This window comes from Camelus ferus, chromosome 7, assembly GCF_009834535.1.
Source record: "Camelus ferus isolate YT-003-E chromosome 7, BCGSAC_Cfer_1.0, whole genome shotgun sequence".
Taxonomy (NCBI): Eukaryota; Metazoa; Chordata; class Mammalia; order Artiodactyla; family Camelidae; genus Camelus; species Camelus ferus.
In genome coordinates this window covers 27,307,639-27,329,136 of record NC_045702.1, presented here as the reverse complement: position 1 = coordinate 27,329,136, position 21,498 = coordinate 27,307,639, and the positions used below count along the sequence as shown (strand labels likewise).

General features: G+C 37.4%; 1 long non-coding RNA gene across 1 annotated transcript in view; it reads right to left on the bottom strand.

Annotated features, from left to right (window-relative positions):
- Nucleotides 1–16,880, bottom strand: part of LOC116664866 — an 81,948-nt gene extending 65,068 nt beyond the window's left edge. The window contains exons 1-2 of the long non-coding RNA XR_004321362.1: nucleotides 16,763–16,880; nucleotides 9,066–9,139 (exon numbers count right to left, since the gene is read on the bottom strand). This is a non-coding gene — a long non-coding RNA (uncharacterized LOC116664866). The remainder of the gene's footprint in view (nucleotides 1–9,065; nucleotides 9,140–16,762) is intronic.
- Between the last annotated feature and the right edge of the window lie 4,618 nt (nucleotides 16,881–21,498).

Genomic DNA, 21,498 nt, shown 5'->3' with positions numbered 1-21,498 from the left:
ATGTGGGATGAAGAAAGCTGATCACAGACAACTTCCAAAAACAGTGAACTGTGCAGCTGGAGGTTCCCTGTGGCCCTCCCATAATCACTCAAAAGCTCAGCATTTGGAAACTTGCCCCCCAGAGTGCCTTGTTAGATGACCATTGTTACTGAAAAATCATCTCCGTTTCCTCTTCTCCATTCTAACCTGCTGGAGGAGTAAATTAAAAGAAGAGGAAAAGAGGAAGGGCATTTAATGTCAAGGAGGGGGAATTTGTCTTCCAGGCCAAGTGAACACAAGTTAAACAAGTATGGACGGGAAACAAGGAGGCTACAAAGCTTTAAACTGGGTATGGGATTGGAAGTTTCAAATAGACTAGACAGAAGTTCATGAAAATTGAAAGATTTAAAACCTAAGTGTAACCCTGTGGGATTTTCCAAAGATGTCATTTAGGAAGGAAAGAAAAAAAAAAAAAAGGAAATTCACCGGCATGATAAAAGGCAGTGACTTAAAACTAAAACCATTTCTTTTTTGTAGTTCACAGATTACTTTAATACTTGGTTAAAGTAACTGCTTGACAAGAAAATAAATAATGGGAAAATAGCCTAACATTAACAGTTGTACCAAAACTCCACATCATTCTGGCTGCAGTCTACGAAAGGACTATGCTAAATAATTCCATTCAGATAGGTCAGTTACTTAATAACCTAGTTATGGACGGTGTAATTTTTCACGACTAACATTTCATGACAGGCCCTAATTTGGTAGGATTAATTGACTTCTCTTTCAATTAAAGTAGTTAATTTCTAATACCTAGCTTTAGAATTTTAAATACTAAATTATCTATTATTAATCTATGACATGGAAATTGAGGTTTCCAACCAATTATCTGGATAAATAGAAAGGTACTTCCCTAGGACAGTGTTAGCTACAGGCCTCCTTGAAATGGTTTTGTAGGTTGAAGGGTGATAACAATGCCTGGAAACAATTCCTGGAAGCAAATGCAGGCTGATGACTTTATGACTTCATTTACTTTGTTAAAGCGCAGGGATCACCCATCAGTCAGTAACCAGAACATGCATTTACCCAGATCCTAATGATTCCTGATAGCACAGTAGATGCCCTGAGGCAACAGTCCTAGAGCCAGACTGAGACCAAACTGCTTTGCCTCTTCATGTTTATTCCTTTGGGCAAGTTACTTAACAACCCTGTGCCTCAATTTCCTCATTTTTACAAAAGGAGCTAATAGCTTTTTCATAGGCTCCTCATAAAAGAGAAAATCCAATAACATTCAAAAGTCAGAATATTAATACTATCCAAGACACTGATTTTGAGTTTGTTATAAGCAGCTCTTGCCAAAACCCAAATAACCATTATTTAAGACAAATAAAGAAAAAGGATAAGTATATATGGTCCTACCTTCCCCTAAATTTTATTCTTGTTTTCAGCCTCATACCTGAACCATATTATTTTTAACATCCTGACATTTTTTTCTGGATTATATTTCAATATTCAGCCACCTCAATGTAAGAAATAGGTAATAAGGGTTGCATAGTCATGCCCTTTTATTAACAATATACATACTTCTATAATTAAATAGCAGCAAAATTACTTTTCTTCTCCTAATGAAAGGATATACACTGCCTTTCAACAAGCAATAAGATTATGTCCTTTTTTTTCACTCTGATAAATGGGAAACAAGATATATTGATTAACTGAAACCATATTAGACTTTATCATTTCTTTTTTTTTAATGGAGGTACTGAGGGTTGAACTGAGGACCTCGTGCATGGTAAGCATGCCCTCTACCACTGAGCTATACCCAACCCATAGACCAGAATTTTTGTATAATAATCTCTTCCCTTCTTCAAACACATTACATTTTAGTATTACAATTATAAGAGTTCAAATTAATTCAAATCCTATTGTTGAAGCAGGAGTAATTTAAATTATAAAAATAATTTAGAGGACTATGTGTAAACTACTATTGAGGTAACTTTCTCATCCTATAGAACTATCATTTGTTTGTAGCATGAAATGTAGTCAATTAACATTTACCAGTCATCTAATACAAGCAGTATGGATCTGTATCTAACTCAATTTGCCTATGATAAAAAGTCCAGCTAAATCCTCTACTTCTGGTGGCCTAGACAGAGACTAAAATAAAGACAGACTGAAGGGGAGGAAGAGGAGAGAAGGAAAAGATAGGGGGGAGAAAGGAAATTTAATGATTAGGTGCAAACATCATACATCACAGCTTCCATAGTCAGTCATGGGTTAGAGGTTAGTGGGGATAAGTTATCTGTGTCTCATTACTAACTTCCTCCGGAACAAAGCCCTTGGGATTATTTTTAAATGGGAAAATAGCATGCAATTACACATGGACTTGTTAATTTCTGGTGATTATTTTCCATAAGGAAAAAGACTCACATACATGATTTTTTTTTTAATTTTGTTAAATACGTTAAATAAGCCTTGGGTGTTACACAACTGCTGACTCAATTTCAATTTGTCCTCGGTTGGGAATCTGAAAGAAGATTCACAGGACACAAAATATGCCCAGCTCACGTAAATTCAAAGTACACAGACAGTAGTATAGCATTCAGCCAAACAGCAATTGCATCAGGAGTTCTTGAAACATCTCAGGTGCAGATTCTAGGTCCTCTGCCTCAGAAGGAACATTTCATTTCAAGAGATGAAACTGAACTTTACGGAAACCACTTCAATTTAGGAATGGAGCCTAACTCTCATTCCTCACCTAACTTTTATACTGTACAAATAACCGTTCTTGGAGACTATGCTGATTCAGTACAGCTGAAACCCACCAATCAGAGACTTAACAATGAACACCTTTGATACCTGAGTACAGTCTGCTTGATACAGTATGAACCAGTCAACATCCTACATTCCTTAGCTCAATACTTTTCAGAAGACAGAGTTGCAAGAAGGTAAATTCAGTCATATTGCCCAATCATCCTGGAGTTCAGAACAAATGAAGGAAACATTGAAAACTAAATTCTTAAGTATAAGTATTACCTATAGATTTGATTGATTAAAAACCCCTAGACAATTTAAATTGAATACAATTTTTTAAATTATGGGTGGGTGCCTTTTAACATTTCAATCATCCTAAACAGCAGATAAAACATATTGCAAAAACAATTAATATAAAAATTTAAAGTATTATTTACATATAACCATCATAGTAAGTATATGTCTCATTATATCTAATATTTTATTCATAATGTTGTTTATAACTTTAATTGCTTTAGTATCTTTTATGGTTCTAGTAATATAAAGTAGGTACTTTATAAAATGTTTGCAATATTTTTACTAGAAGTCAAGGTAAAAGGGTATCAAATCAAACTAGCCAAGAATCAGAGTTTATCCATCTACTCTTTGTTGGTCAAAATACAGGATTAGGATTATTTTCTTTTGGAGATTCAAACCTAAGACACTTGCCATCAGGGTGACATTTCTTTTAATAGTTAAACTTATTAAAATGTAGAAAGTAGGCACCCATATCCCAAACATGGAGAACAAAGTCTAAAAATTAGTGAGTGCTCAATAAATAAACAAGTATTTGTTAAATTAACTTGTTAGCTTTTTTGTTCATTCTTATCAGTTTTTTGAAACCTAGTTTGAATCTCAACATGTATTTCATCCACTCCCAATTTTAACAGTATTACAAAATCCATTGCCCTAATATCATGTTATATTGACCTGTTATGCCAGCACTATTAAAATTTTATGCATGACTCATTAATATTTTATGATAATTAATAGTATCATTTAGAAAATTCATCTCCTGGGAGGTGAGAACTTTGTGTCTTCTTTATCGATTCTCCTTTTTTGAGACATTTGGCCAGGGAAACACTTAGATCACAGTATTTAAACATGTTTGTATTTGCTCATTATGACAACCAATGCTGATAAACTGTTGGCCCCAGTAAAACCAGTCCTAATATTACCATTACTTATCAAGTTCATCATTTACCCGGAACAGCTGTGATTGCATCTGAACTACCTAAGTGTTACACTCCATTCCCAGTCTTTACTGGGTCCTGCCTACATCCTACATTTTTTTGTATCACTATTGCCTTTTGTAATCACAATTACTATTACCTCTTTCTATTTGAGTATGTGCTAGTTAGAGTAAGTAATATTAGCTGTTTAATAAACAAAGCTCAAATTTTGAAAGACCGACAATATAAATGTTAATTGCTGGCTCCTGCCAAAGTACAAGATGGCCCCCCAGGAGTGGGAAGAAAAGGTTTAATGTGTGGAGAATTTCAGAGAGCCAGTACAACCAACACTTGGCCACTTCTAGTTCACGGCCTCAAATTCACATCCAGTCAACAGAACAGGGAGATTGTAAAGCAGTTTGTAACTGCCATACACGAGATGTGACATCACTTCTGTTCACATTTCATTGGTGGCAACCACTCTTATGACTCCACCTATAATCAAAAGGACTAAAAAACAGTTTGTACAGAAGAAAAGGGAAAGTCTAATAAGCATCTGGCCAATCTTTGACACAAATTTCACATAAACTCATGGATCTTACAGATTCAACTTGTTCCAAATAATTGTTTTTCACCATTATCATCTTGATACAAAAATTGCCGTGACATTTCTAATGTAAGCTTTCACACTACTTTCTGAAAGGATGTTAAGTCTGGAAAAAAATTCTTTCATTCTAGGCCATGATAGATATAAAAGAACCCTACTGATCTTTTCTTTACTCAAGACAGGGATTCAGCTAAGCTCCCAATTCCTTTCAAAAGAAGAATAGTAGTAAAATCCAACATAAAAGTACTAGGGATAGACATGGGCCAAGAATGCTGTAACTAGTGGGTCAGTTTCAGCAGTGACATAATGGAAGACATGTTTAAGACTATAAATTGAAATTTATTTTTTGATGTAATGTAGTATGTCACTGTACTTTTTAAAAATATTAGTGGGGTTTTATTGACAACTGAGAAATTCTACAACTTTAACAGTAGTTATTTTGGATTTCAGTTAAAGCCTTTCCAGGCTCCTTTGGGAGCCTAATCAAAGTATTTCCAGGTGAATGATGCCTTGGTCCAATCATTTTTTAAATATACATTTTCACTGATGATTAATAATCAGACAGTTGGCCTGACTTCAATAAGCCAAACTGTGTCAAAATTTTCCTTATAAGATAAATGGTAAATTATACTAAAGATATACTATATTCTCTTAAAGGGAGAATTCAGCTTACAATTCTGTCACAAATTGTTATAAAATTCTAAAACTTTATGTAACTAAGCTTCAGGTTTCCTTTTTCCCTTCACACTTTGAACGGAAAAGCATCATCACTTATTTTTATTACTGAGGCCTGAAATTCTAAGTTATTTCATATATTTCATTTGCTGGGCCTTTTCTGTTCCAAAATTCATTCATATGCAGAATTACGCATGATATTCTGAAGAAAACAGGATGTCATTCTCTAAATGAAACACTTGGAAGGAGGATTATGTCTATTTCAAGCCTCCAGTTTATTTTAATTTATTTGCTGATGGAGCCAAGTTCTGCAAGAACAGTCCCACATTCTCATGCTGATTCTAAGTGCAAAAATCTACATCATGACCTTTGTATTAACAGACACAATATACCTTTAAAAATAGAGTATTCCAGCTGTAGGTGCCAGGGCCCTAGTGGCTTCAAATATAAACAGACAACATTACTATAGAAAAGCTTCTATCTTGAGAAGAGTGGCTTTCACACAATTGAATGAGAATTTTTTTTAAATGAATGCTGAGCTTAAAATGCATTGTCAAAGTACCAGCATCCAAAATAGAGTGAAAATGTATGCCTCAACTTAAGCAGTTTTTGTCTGTCACTCATTGCATGGTTTATGATCATGTGAATATTCAAGTGAATATTATTAAGAAGGTGCTTTGTCCCCATCTCCCTTGGGTACCCCTCTTTATCTCTATGAACAAACCTCGGAGGAGCCTTAGAGGGAGACAGTTGCTATTCACATTTAGATTGCATGAGCTCCTGGGATGGGGTCAAATCAGTGATTTAGCAGCCTTTCTTTCTGCTCATGCTCAGTCTCCTCACTCTTCTAGGACCAAAGAATATAAATAACGACTAGCACATTTAGAGTAAGCTATATGATGTCAACATAATTGAATACCTGGTTTTTGTCAAGATATATATATATTGTCACTGACTAAATATATACTTGGAGGCCAAAGTAATTATTTTAAAGAAGGGGCTGTTGATACAGAGATTCCTCAAAAGACTAGGAATAGACTTACCATATGACCCAGGAATCCCACTCCTGGGCATATATCCAGAAGGAACCCTACTTCAGGATGACACCTGCACCCCAATGTTCACAGCAGCACTATTTACAATAGTCAAGACATGGAAACAGCCTAAATGTCCATCAACGGATGACTGGATAAAGAAGATGTGGTATATTTATACAATGGAATACTACTCAGCCATAAAAACCGACAACATAACACCATTTGCAGCAACATGGATGCTCCTGGAGAATGTCATTCTAAGTGAAGTAAGCCAGAAAGAGAAAGAAAAATAACATATGAGATCGCTCATATGTGGAATCTAAAACAAACAAACAAACAAAGCATAAATACAAAACAGAAATAGACTCACAGACATAGAATACAAACTTGTGGTTGCCAAGGGGGCAGGGGGTGGGAAGAGATAGATTGGGATTTCAAAATTGTAGAATAGATAAACAAGATTATACTGTATAGCACAGGGAAATATATACAAAATCTTATGGTAGCTCACAGAGAAAAAAATGTGATAATGAATATATATATATGTTCATGTATAACTGAAAAATTGTTCTCTACACTGGAATTTGACACAACATTGTAAAATGATTTTAAATCAATAAAAAATGTTAAAAAAAAAAAAAAAAAAGAAGGGGCTGTTGAAATCGTTGAGCATGTGGTCAACGGGGACCAGAGAGGACCTTAAAGGAACTAGCAGTTTGGATGTATTCCTAGGAAGGTGGGGAAGTAGGTGCCAATTACAGTATCAACTAACAGCGTATAGCATTGTAGAGTTTCCTGTGGGTGACTTATGTCATGAATAAGTTAGATGGCATAGGTATTACTTATAGTTCTCAGCTGAAGAAATGAAGATTTTGAGAATTTAGATGATTTTGCCTGTCTCCAAGTTAGCATGTGCCAGAGTTAGCATTTTATAAAACTAATCCTTTGATTCAAAATCCTATGCACACTTTTTTTTTTTCTTTTTACTACACTAGTGATTTTCAGATTGTATTCTGCAATGATATGGGTCTCTGGAAAGAAACTTCAAAGGTCAACTGTAAGGGGAAAGGAGAAAATCCAAGCAAGTAGGAATGCCAATAGCATCTTTTCTTACTTCAATCAAAGCAACTCCATTTCTATTAGTTAAGTTGGAATTTGATGTTAAGATTACATCTGATCATGTTCTCTGACTTCAGGCTATACTACAAAGCTACAGTAATCAAAACAGTATTGTTCTGGCACAGAAACAGACATATAACAATGGTACAGGACAGAAAGTCCAGAAATAAACCCACACACTTATAGTCAATTAATCTACGACAAAGGAGCCAATAACATCCAAAGGAGAAAAGACAGTCTCTTCAATAACTGGTGCTGGGAAAACTGGACAGCTACATGTAAAAGAATAAAATTACAACATTCTCTAACACCATATACAAAGATGAACTCAAAGCGAATTAAAGACCTACATGTAAGATGGTATACTCACACTCCTAAAGGAAAATATAGGCAGAATACACTTTAACATAAAACCAAAAAAAAAAAAAAAATCACTGTGATTTATCTCCTAGACTAATGTAAATGAAAACAAAAATAAACAAATGGGATCTAATTAAACTTAAAACTTTTGCACAGCAAAGGAAACCATAAACAAAAAGACAACCTATGGACCGGGAGAAAAATATTTGAAATGATGTGACTGACAAGTGTTTAATTTCCAAAATATACAAACAGCTCATACAGCTTAGTATCAAAAAACAACCCAATCAAAAAATGGGCAGAAGCCCTAAACAGACATTTCTCAGAAGAAGACATACACAGCCAATAGGTATACAAAGAAATTCAAATCAAAACTACAATGAGGTAACACCTCACACCAGTCAGAATGGCCATCATCAAACTATCTACAAACAATAAATGTTGGAGAAGATGTGGGGGAAAAGGAACCCTCCTACACTGTTGATGTGAATGTAAATTGGTGCAGGCACTGTGGAGAGCAGTATGGAGGTTTCTTAAACTAAAAACAGTTACCATATGATCCAACAAGCCCATTCTTGGGCATATATTTGGAGAAAACTCTAATTCAAAAAGATACATGCACACCAGTGTTCATAGCAGCACTATTTACAATAGCCGAGACATGGAAGCAACCTAAATGTCCACTGACAGATGAATGGATGAAGAAGTTGTGGAATATGTATACAACGGAATATTACTCAGCCATAAAAAAATGAAATAATGCCATTTGCAGCAACATGGATGGACCTAGAGATTGTCATATTAAGTGAAGTAAGTCAGACAGAGAAAGACAAATATATAACACTTGTATGTGGACTCTAAAAAAAAAAGATACAGATGAACTTATTTACAAAACAGAAACAGATTCATAGACATAGAAAACAAACTTATGGTTACCAAAGGGAAAGGGGGGAGGGATAAATTAGGAGTTTGATATTAACAGATACACATTACTTAACATAAAATAAACAAGGACCTACATATAGCACAGGGAACTATATTCAATATCTTATAATAACCTATAATGGAAAAGAATCTGAAAAAGAATATGTATGTATGTATGTGTGTATATATATAGCTGAATCACTTTGCTGTACACCAGAAAGTAAACACATTATAAATCAACTATACAACAGTTTAAAAAAAGATTACATTTGAAATTTTTAAAACAGTTTCAATAATTAAACAACAGCAGAGACACTACAAAACACTGTATGTTTTTCCCTTTTCCAAACAAACTGCTCAGAGTGATTGCTAGGTAAAAAGTTCATCGATCAAGCTTACCTGGAACTCAGGACGTTCAGATTGTGTGACTGATGCATTGCTGACTACCCCCAGGATGGCAACTCTAAGTTAACCTAGAGAAACACAGGAATTGTAAAATTAGGGTATTTTTAAGGCTAGCAAATTTATGTATATCTTCTCTCTGCTATCCCTGTTTAAAGATCAAATTGTAGTTAATTTGTTAGATGCAGCAAATGTACTTGTCACCTACTGCGGGTCTGCACACTAGCTCTTCTAAGAGAAGGGCAACGGATCCTTCTATGTCGGGATCCTGAAACTTGGCCACAGCGGATTGAATTAAGGTTGACGTATAGTCCAAGTTAGGCCGATTTTATCACCTTCCACATAGAAGAAACAGGCAGGCAGGTACAGCCAGCTGAAGTGGTCACATTAATAGTGTAGCTTCACCAACTACAAAACCGCCCAGGTTTCTTCTGTTCCTGCAACATTTGTTTTTTGAAGTTTACTTTCATTCCTTGACATTCTCTTTTATTGTTTCTTGGCTCAAGCTTTTGTTTTTCGAGTCTTTTGCAACCAAAAATATTCTACCTAAAAGAGCAGTGATTTAAAAAACTATTTGTGGAGGCAGTTGTGTTCCGTAAATCGGAAGTATATTCTTGCTTTTTATCCTGTGCCATTAATGAGCTTAAGAAAAATACTTAATTACTAGTATATTTTAAGTCTTCAGTCATAAATCCATCAATAAGTATAAGAATTTTCTTAATTTGCTTTTAGCATATTTTTATAACAATACTAAGACTCAAATATAGGTAAAATTATATCTCTGTAAAGCCTATTAAACAAACCACCATTAAACACAAATAAATGACCATGTTTTTCAGATATTAAATTCAATTTCTCTTTTCTTAATTTCTACCACTAATCCCAGAAATCCATTTCTGTATTTGAGGACTCTTTGGTTTTTGTATGGTATTACTCTAAGATTTTGAAAATAGATAAAATGCCATATATAATAATCATATTTGAGACAACACTAAATTTAAATAGTCTAAATACATACTCTAAATTAGGATTATTCTTAAATGATACCCATATGATATAAAACTATTTTATATCACACTCTTAGCAGAAATGTGGACTATACAAAATGAGTAATTGTAAATAGGGAAGATTTTACTGATGATTACATTTCTGCAATTTTATTATATCTCACAGCATGTTATTTTATTAACCTGGGGAAAAGAGGACCTTACACATCTTTTAGCACCCATCATTATTCAATTAAACAACTATTTGAAAATTAAATTCTCATGGTAAACTGCTGAATTGGACCATTCTGAAAGTCTTCTAATCATTTTTATGGTTTAGTTCTTAACAGTTGTACATTACTGCCTTATGTTTCCTTGGTTCGGATACCTATCGATTCACAATTGATTCCAATAACCTCTCCACTGCCCTCCGTATCTCTGGCTCCTTTGTCACCTCAAATCCAATTCAACCTATACCCAACTCATAAGGTAATCCTCGTAAACACCATATTCACCTCTCAGTTTGTTAAATGCCAAAAAACATTTTTTTTTTTTTTTGGTATCACTGTATTTGCCTATAATAAGCTTGAATCATATTACTATTTAGCTCATTAAGACAACCTTGTCTTAGATCAAATTCTCTAGAAGCTTAGTCCCTGGATAAGGATTCTTGAGCCAGTGACTTACTGAGATACTGTTCTCAGATGAAACATATAAGGGAGTGAGAAAAACAGAAGAAAGCAGCCTACAGACAGGTACCTCCAGATAAAACGCAGCCTCAGTCTAACCCCATGGGGAGTTCTAGCACAGGAATGTCCACAGAGCCAGCCTACCCTGAAGCAAAGCATCTCCCACACTCTAAGGGCAATTCTAGGGAGAAGAGTTTAACCGCAGCGGTTAGCAGCCAACATACAGAAACTGGGGAACAGGTGATCTCAAGCTAGTAAAAGTGATCTCGGCAAGGCAACAGCAGTCTACCACAACTACCAGCTGCCTTTCAGACACACTTGATCTGCACAGTATGATCTAGAACTCAGTCATTACAATCAGATTAATCTAGGTTAAATTCCAACTCTGGAATTTAATTTCTAGGTTCACTTGAACAAGTTATTTCACATCTGTTGGCCTAGAAATATCCCTTTGTCATGGCTAGAGGTAATATTTGAAACTTTTGTTACATGGTAGCTACTCAGTAGCTGGTAATTGTTAATACACATAGAAATCGAGCACTTGGTGGCTTTTCTAATCTCTACCAAGTCAAAGAACACTTATTTGATATACAAAAATAATTTAAAATAACTTGAAATTTTTGCTGCAACCTCTCCCTCAAAAAAAAAAAAAAAAAAAAAGAGGCCAGTAGGGATTATTCCTAATGTCAAACTGCTTTACCATCTTCATTCTTAAACTCTGTTCTGTCCTGAATTCCAAACCACAAGGCACCTTCACCTAAAGTTTCAGTCTTTCTTCCTGGAATAGTCCAACCTCCATCCCAGAACACAATCTTTATTTGGCCATTTCAGATTTTTCCTTTTGTGTTAGTTTGCAAGGGCTACCATAAGAAAGTACTACAAACTGGGTAGATGAAACAATGAAGTTTATCTTCTCAATTCTGGAGGATGAATGTCTGACAGTGTGTTAGCAGGGTTAATTTCTTCTGAAACCTGTGTTCTTGGCTCATAGATGGCTATCTTCTGTGTTTCTTCACATGGTCTTCCTTCTAAGGAGGTGTCCATGTCCTAATCTCTTCTTATAAGGACACCAGTCATATAAGGGACCAGCCTAATAACCTCATTTTAACTTAATTACCTTCTTAAAGGCCTTATTTCCAAATATGGTCACATTCTGAAGTACTAGGACTGAGACTTCAACATCTGAATTTGGAGAGGACACAAGTTAGGCCTTAACACAGTCACCTGTCCTGTGGCAATCTGCCTCTTCTCAACTGCACCTGTTTTTCCAGTGTAAACCCTACTGGCCTTTCTGGCTTCATGATATTGCAGGAAAACGCTGTTGGGTACTTTTTGGGCAGGTAAGAGTAATATGAATGGTCACAAATTAACACCTTTTGTCATATTTTAATAATAAAAATAGATTAAAAATTTAAAAATAGATCTTATAGGAAAACACTGAGATTCACCATTGGTAGTAGTAATATTAAAACAAGGCTGTGGGAGGTCATCTTCTCAGGAATATGAGGAAGAGCTGAAAAAAAAAACTTATTTTGTGAACCTGAGAATATTAGTTGAAGACAGTATGACTACTTCACCTTTTTCTCAGGCAGGGTTTTGTTTTACTTTAATTTCAAATCCAGAGTGGAAAACAGACTGAACTCTTACAGAGACGGTGTTCACTTTATAAAATGTACAGCTCTTGCAAACAGGTATGATTACTGGAAAGAAAACGACTAGATCAAGATTATTTTGTTTACATATCTATCATGTCATAGTTTGAGAGAGCTCAGTGCTAATGTTTGCCTGTAACTTCTGCCTGAAGGCACTGCCACGGCCTGACAAGCGCAGTCATCAAAGAGGATCGCTGACATTTTTGTAGTGGGAGCGTCAGCTGGTGGGCTGCCTAGCAGGCAGAAGTCACCAGGCTGGGGAGAGCAGTGTATCCTCCAACTCAGAGGGATGGAAATCACTGCTGAGATTGCCTAAGGACCAAAATCAAGAGCCAAATAGTGAGGAGATGAGAGGTAGAGGCTATAACTTCACGAGTAATTTAAAAGAGAGAGAAACCTAAGACCAGTTATTAATATTTTTATTTAATTTTTTTCTATAAAAGGTGATAGTCACCATATTTTCTTATCATTTAGTAATTTTCCAAGATCTGCCTGATTATTGATAAATAATCCAAAGCTTTCATTCCTTTATTTCTTTCCAGTATGAATTTTTAAAAATGAGCTCAATAGCTCAGAACCTTCAGAATCATCATTAACTTACCAGCCTTTATTTATTAATGTTCCTTCCTTACATCTCATGCTCCCTTTCCTCCAAAGTATTTGTAAAATTCTATTCTCTTCAAACCCTTTGGCTACCATGAATTATTCCTGCCTTTTTCTTGTACTGAAAACTACAAATAATGTAACATGTCTTTAAGTTTCTTCTTTTCCTTTTTTTCCACTGTCAGTGTCAGCTTTTTATAATAAAAAAAGGGACAGTAATCAGATTTTTATAAAATACTAATGATTTACTAGTATACTTTGTTATAATTATCTATATATTTCCAGGCTGTTTGAAAAATATAAACATATAAGACCCATATAATTCATGATAGATATATCTGTACACAAATAAACTTATATATAATGGTATATTTACATGTTGTTGGTGACATAATACTAGCAATATGTGCTAGGAATATTTGACGAAGTATTTTAAATAGATCTTCTGCCAACCTCACTTAAAATACAGCATATTTCTGGAGTAGTGGTGTGTGCCACCTAGGGACTCCTTCTAAAGTAAGGAACACCCTCCCCCAGCCGCTGGGAGTACTAGCTACTGATGGCTCTTAGCTGATTCCATCGCAGGAAACTGTTCTCAGCTGAAAATAATACACTTGTCTGAGGTCACATCTCCCTCCTGAAGGTCAGCATGAAGACAATGACTGGTTGATATCTGGATATAAACAGCTGGTGCCCTTGCCTCGCGTTGGAGCAATTCTGAAGTGGTTTTCCATCTCCAGAGCTCCCAAAGGATAAACTGAGACCTCTAGGTCTGCATCACATTTCAGTTCTTCCCTCTGCTTAACCTCAATTCCTTTACCCTTCCACAGATGTTGACCCTAAGGGTAGTCCCTTATAAATTTTCATCATGAAAAGCTCTGCCTCATAGTCTGTTTCCCAGGCAAAATCACCATAAAACTGTTGGCACCAGGAATAGTCCAAGGAAGCAGGCTCTAAAACAGAATTTTAGAGCTGGACCACCTGACACTCAGGTGCAAAATAAGACCCCACTGGCTGCAGGCTGTTGCAATACAGCTGCTAAATTTTGCCAATAGTTAATATCTTATTTTTGAGATAAGATAGATACACATTGGCGTGTGTGTAACATTTAAGTTCCCTGGAAGCACAAGTTATAAGAACGGTCATAGCTTGACAACTCTTACTAGGTGCCATTTATGTACTGAAGGAAGACATTAAAAAGCAGGTGATTAATCACTGAATAAAAGGAAGTGTGCAAGGCATAAGTCCTCCTTGGCAGAATAAAAAACTCATCTCCTATAGCCAGAGGGCAGTAAAGCTAAGGAAGAAGCCCAGACTTAATTATAAAGGGCAGTAGAGTTCCTGGGAAGAGGGGAAGAGAAATCTAATGAATTGGGCCAGCAATTCAATTTAATTCAATAAGTAGCAAAGTTCAGGGAAGGTTAACTTTTAGCTTCATCTATAGGCCCCACGTTTGTTATGCCAAGCGTGGTTGGGAAAGAGTAAAGTTATCGAGACCTGGCTTGAGGGCATACGTTTCACTGAACTCAAAAGCCTTGAGACACCAGAGTCCAGAGAACTCTCTCTGGACCTGCCAAAGTAGCCCACGCCTTGCTGTTACATGGTAAAGCTACTTTCTAGCTTAAACATATAACTGAAGCCTCTGCCTTTCAAGACAACACATGCACCTTTTTTCACACTTCGCCTCATGGCCAGTCACCAATTACCAAAGCCACAATATGCCTGGGGAAGTGCTGGGCATTCTTCTATGATACGGGACATAATGCTTTGGCAAGGATCTCTGGGAACAGTATTAACATGCAGCTCTTGGACTAAGGAGAGAGTAATGGTCCACATTAACGTAAACAGGAACACCTGTGTAGATGCTGAGAGGATCAAAAGCCTCAGAGAGGTAGGCATGTTAGAGTGGATAGAATGTAAGACTAGAAGATCCTCTAGCTTCCTAGGTTCTGCAGAAGGACCTGAAAGGCACCCCATGTACCAAAGTGATACAGAATGCACTAGTGAGAAGAACACAGCATTACTGGAAAGTTCAGTAGTTGCTGTCCCATAACAGGAGTGGTGGTAATACTGTTATAGGACCAAGCTCACTGATCACAATGAGGATTGCCTACTCCCCCTCCCTCCATAACAGAGGCCAGGTGGACGTATTTAACCAGAAGCAAGTAGAGTTACAATTATCCTAACAGAGACAAGTTGAAGTAAAAGCCAAGAAAGCCTGATTGCAATGAGGTATGCATGTGGTTAATAAAACTCAGTCTCTAGGGTCAAGAGAGTTGGATAGCCAATGACGTCTTGCTCAATTTACAAAATGGACGGGGGGGGGGGGGAGGGAGAGGAGCGAGGGAAGAGACAGCGAGGAAGAGGAAGAATAGGGGAGGAAAGGGAGAGATTTATCAGGACGTCTCAAAGGCATGATCCTTTGCCAAGTTTATGGGCCTGAGCCTATTTCCAGACCCCGATCCCACTGACAAAAGGAGATGCCTGCAATACCACATCAGAAACACACAGCCCAGATCCCCGTGGCATTTACCACTGCTGCTGTCGCTATCTTTCACCTGGGGCTACACAGGGGTAGAGCGCAGTCTCCAATCACCAGACCACAGAGGAAGGAAAGTAGCCCGCTTTGTTCACAGGCAGATTAGCTCAGTTTGGGGATGCAGGCTAAAATGACCTGCTGCTGTCCTTCTGCCCCACTGAAGACAGCAGTGAGGGGAATCCTCTTACTGAGCAAAGCTCCAGGTGGTGTGCTTTGTGATGGAGCCCAAGGTAAAAATACTTAAAGACACATGCAGCAACAAAAGACTTGGCTAATCGGTCCAGGCCTGGGAAGAGAAAACTCTGAAGATCAGGCATGGGGAGTGTCAATGAAAAGTTAATCAGTCAATCTAAGAAAGGAATGTAAAATTTTATTTGAGCCAAATTGGGGGATTATAACCCGGGAAGATCACTTTGGAAAGCTCTGAGAACAGTTCTGCATGGCAGAAGTCAAGACACAGTTATGTAAGGTTTTTGAGACACAGGACTGTACTGTACATGATGTATTATGACAGTTTCCACAATCCAGATCTAAGCACCACGTGACCCCTTATAAAGAAAGAACATCATTTTTAAGGAGCCTCTCGTTGATACTAGGAGAATGTTGCTCTTTATAGCTGAGCAGGTATTTCTGCCGATGGGGGAGGTATGGTGGATGCACAGTGCAGATACACAGTGCAAGGTAAGGGGAAGAGAGGAGGCCAAAGGACAGAGGAAATTTGTTTAAATTTTTCTTGCCTTGCCATAAAACATGAATTTTATGTCACAGAAGGGACATGTTGATGGTATTATTGAAGTGGGTGCAGAGGGCGAGGTTCTTTGTATTTCTAACTAACCCCACCAGAGAGTATCCTCTACAGAAAGGGCACTATGACAACCAAGACGACAGAATTATTGGATTAGTAACTCTGATTTGATCAGCCGGCCTGTGTCTTCATCCACCCCAGAGTAGACACAATAGTTTCAAAAAAGACTCCTCGTGTTAAGGATGGAAGATATACATGGGACCAACGGCATTAAGTTCCCACACAGCCAAACTAGTTCAGCCACCGAAACGTCCAACCTGCCAGCCACAGACACCAACACAATATCCCGATACAGCTTCCTACCTAAACGAAACAGATCAGCTACTTGGTGGTGGGACCGAACCCAGTTCCTCTTGCTCGAGCACAGCAAGCCGGAACGCCAAAACCTCAACGTTTGCAGCAAAGTGAGGGTTTACTTACCAGGCAGCCAGGCTTGGAGACGGAAGAACAAATCTCAAATCCACCTCCGTGAAAGCAAGGGAGCTGGACCTGAGTTCTAGGATAACAAAGAAGCAGGGCGGTGTGAGGCACGAGGGCGTGGGCAGCGTGGCGAGCGTGGCGAAAGGTGTTCTGCGCAGGCGTAACTAAGCTATGGGCCTCCCACGCTTCCAAAAGGGCATGCGCGGACACTTGCGCATGCCCAGTTGGAGGGTCAGGGGTCCTAGCCAGCCTTAACCAGCTCAGCTGGAACCAGGTGCAGCTGATTCCAAGTTCCTAAGAAACAACTCAGGCAAACATCTTATTGTTTAGGCTACTTGCCATTTGGAGGACAAGCAAGTTTAAAAGAACCTTGATTAGTGAAGGCAGGTGAAATGGATTTAACCTACGGTTTCAGTGACACATTGATTACATGCAACTCCTACCCTGAAAAAGCCAACAGTTAATTTTGAACAGAAAGAATACGTATCTAGGGCATAGGTTTGCCTTTTCTGCTCCACTATTTAAAAAACGTAAAAAGCATTTAACCCACTGGCAGACTCAGCATGACACTGCCCTGGACTTGGACAAAGGCACCACTTTTTAGCAAAGGGGTGCAGTACGATGCTCATGACCCTCGACTCCTCTGGTCTTATCAGTTATCACGACTCCCAGTAGCTGTGTCCCCAAGGGGTAGAATATATACATCTAGCAGCCATGCATGGAAGGAGAAAAAAGAAAAAAAAAAAAGAAACTATACATAATCTCATCAAATAGTTGCATTATTTTAAGAAAGATTAAGTAAATTCCCAGTGTTGAGATAGCTAGAGTGAGAATTTCAACCTTGAGCTCTTTGACTTATCATTTGTCTCTCCACTGTGCATCGCCGCCTTTCCATATTTACACCAAAATCAAAGGAGTGAACAAAGAGGCAGGACAGCAGAGAAACAGCACGTAAAACATCGACCAGCTTAAACTGGTTTTGCTTCCTTAAAACAGGCTGTTGATTAATCAAACCTGGAGTTACTTTACACCCACAGCACTGCGCATGTGCAAGGCGGGGACCCAGGCCTCCAGGGTGACACGGGGAACAAGAATCTTCAGAATGTGAAACTCAGGGGTGTTGCCACCTGAGCCCTTTATAAAGCGGGAAGTCCCTCAGTAAGGAAAATCCAGTTCCCAGCAGCTTGATACCCACACAGGGGCTGATTTGAGACTACCCAGTCAGCTTCTGCTAAGTTTGAAACTCCCTTAGCCCCTTAAATTTTACCTCAACCCTGGATGAAGGAGATAGATTTGAATCCCGCCTCCCGCCTCCCGACTAGCTGACCTCACAATAAAGCTCTTTCTTTTCTCAAAAGCCTGTGCCATAGAATTGGGCTTCCGGCAGAGAGTCCTTTCTCGGTATCAGCAGAAGTAGCCTCTCAGGGATAGATGACCCATGTTGCACGTTAGGGCCTCATTTATATACAACAATGTTCACATTTGTTTTAATATTGATAAACTGGAATCAACATAAACATCCATCGATAGGGACATTCGTTATATAAAACATGGTCTATACATATGATGGATGAGCATGCAACCATTTAAAATCGTATTTTTTTATTGATTGATTTACCCAGATTATAATTAGTGGTCGCACCTTGCCTAGAATACAGGATGTTTTGGGTCTAATCCAGTGAGCTATTGATCGCATATTATTGGATTGGTCTTGATTTCCTTAGACATAACACACGAGTACCATCTCTCTGCCATCCCCAATCCATTACCCATCCTTCCAAATTATATGTTTTAGGTTGGCAAATGTAATCAAGTCCTGATTCGTAATTATTATGTGTGTCTATAAGTCACAAATAAATTTCACATCTGCTATTATTAAAAACTAATATATTTTATTTTGTTTTTTAAGTACATAATGGTATAAGATAATTATCACTATGTAACATTTTAAAAATAAGAATAAATATAAAATGTATAGCATGATCTCATAAACATTGGTTATTAACCATAATATAAAATTTGGTGCAAATGTATTTCCTTCTTGTACTTTTCCATATTTTTCAAATAAATGTACAATTTTGTAATCTGAAAATGAGAGCTATATTAAGGCAAAAATACAGAAAAGTAAGCAAGAAAAAAGCAAAAAGAACATGTTAAATGATCTAAATCTCTACCCAGGATCTCTTGTGTACCTGATTTGAAACAGTTCAAAAATATTTTTGGAAGCAGTGTTTCTTTGTTGAGCATATTTTCATAATCTATAACTACATTGAAGTAAATAACATTTCTCTTCAGTGAATGCTAGCAAAGTTGCTCTCCAGAGAACAAAATTTGCTTGAAGAAAAACAGGGTCCATTAGGATTTAGGAAGAACACAGAAGTTAGTACCCAAGGTCAAATGTGAGCAGGAATGGCTTCTAAGGTCTGGTATTGCCTCCTTCAATCTCATTCCTCCTAATTCTTCAATATTAGTTACCAGTGAAGTGGCGGTGAATATTTTCACATTCTTTCTCAGTTAACAAGAATTAAAGCTCCACCCTGATGTATATAAAAAAGAAATAAGGATAAATCAGGCAATTTATTACTTAGAAAGCCACTTTCCACCGTTTTGTCTGTGTTCTCTCCAAGTGATACAGTTACATTGAAGACAGCTATTCTCTCCAGTTTTATAACAATTGACATAAAGAAATAAATAAAGCCTTGGACATGATGCATGGTATTAAATGCCTCCTCTTTTCATGCAATGATACTTTGTAGTGGCTGTATCAGAGTCCAATCATTTCTTTTATTTTTTTTTAATTGAAGTATAGTCAGTTACAATGTATCAGCTTCTGGTGTACAGCATAATGTCCCAGTCAATCATTTCCTATTTTACTTCACCACTTACAGGCGGTAAACTATTATGGTTTCTTTGTTCATTGGTATGGTTGACAAATTAATAGATACTGTTTGTTACCTGAATAGCCACATTAAAGTTCAAAATCGCTTTGAAATTACTACCCATACTAAAGTAAGCCGTATCATCAGAAGGCAAGGAAGGGGTTATTTAATGTCTAGCATATTTAACCATATTTGAAATGATTAAATTCCCAACAGGAATCCATTTGCACACTCAAAATAGGATCTACTTCAAGGACTGTTTGTTTATAGAGGGGTTATTTACAAAGAGTGGGAGTAGGGTAGAAAAGCATAGTGCAGCAAGCTGGAGTGACCTGAAGATCAAAGGGAAAAGAACAGACTAGTTCCTAGAATCTGAGAGGGAAGTGTCCTAAAGAATCGATAGTCTTGGGAGAAGCAGGAATCTTCAGTTGGGAGGCAGAGCCAACCCAAGGCATCCTAGCAGGGGCAAAGCTGGGTTAAGCCCCCCAATCTCACTTTCCCCCTTCCCTCTGACTTCCTGCTTTGCTTGCCCATTTTCAAAATCCGATCTGATACAGAAGGCAGGGACACTCCAAAATACAACCTATAAATTTCAGCTTCTCAGGAGGGCAGAGAGCAGGGGAACAGCATAAAATGTGTAACTGGAGGGACAAAAAGAAAACATCCCACGCCATCAGTGATTTTTTTCTCTTTCAACTTGAACATTAAAAAAAAAAAATAACAATAATGATAATGGTTTATATTTGGGTAGATCTTTAGTTAATATTTTTGTAATTTTAGAGAGTCAGACTAACTTGGTATGATTTCTTCATCTAATACAATCTGAGATGATATCCAGAGGAGAATTTTGCTATCTGAGGGCTCCTAGATATCCAATAATAGAAGTCTGAAAAAAAAAATTGGCTGGTTAACATTGGTTAACCAGTGAAGAAAAGTCTCTATTTTTAAGGTGTAGTTTGAATTGCTGTCAAAATTATTCATGTTCCTATTGAACAAGTCAGTTCTGTAAAGTTTGCTGTGAGAAATAATAGTTCCCACCTCCACTGTGCTCAATTATCCCTCTCTTTTAGAATTTTATTTATCTCCCTTGCTCTACATAACATTCTTGTGACTTCTTGATTGTCCAATTTCAGGTATTTATTAGTTTGCTAGGGCTGCCGTAACAAAATATCACAGGCCTGGTAGTGTCAACAAAGAAATTTATTTTCTCACAGTCCAGAGGGCAGAAGCCTGACTGTTGGGATTATAGGAGACAGATTATAGGAGTTGGGGGAAGGACAGGATGAGGACTGGTTTGTTATGTAGGTATTTGCTTAGCTCTCTTGTTCTCATTTATCCCCATGTGCTCTATCCCAAAGGCCCTGCTATTATATCTGCTCTCTTGCTCTTTTTGGGGGCTGGGAAGTCGCCCCAGCTGTGATGAGAGGGGAGGAGGTCTATGGATCTGACTGCTTGTGAAACAGATTTAAAGTCATCCTCCTTTCAAGCTCCTCCCACCTTCAGAGACGCCTGATCTGACAACTCCCAGGAGTTTGGGGGGATTATGTGATATAAATGGGATTACTTTTTGGTATTTCCCCATTGCTGGATTAATTCTCACTTTTGACAGTATGCTGAGTAATTTACCACTTGTCTTTCAGCATTTCAGCTTTGAAAATTGTGTTGCTCAAGTTTCTTTTCCTTTTCTCCTGACTTTATGAATCTGCATCTTAACAAATATTTCCTTTTATTGTTTTAATGGGTTCTCTGGAGAAGGCAAAAGTGTATGAGATTAATCTGCCAACTTTAACTGAGTGTCCAATTTTTTTGCTGTTTTTTAAAGAACTAAATAAAGTCATAGTTGGCAAATTCTAAAAC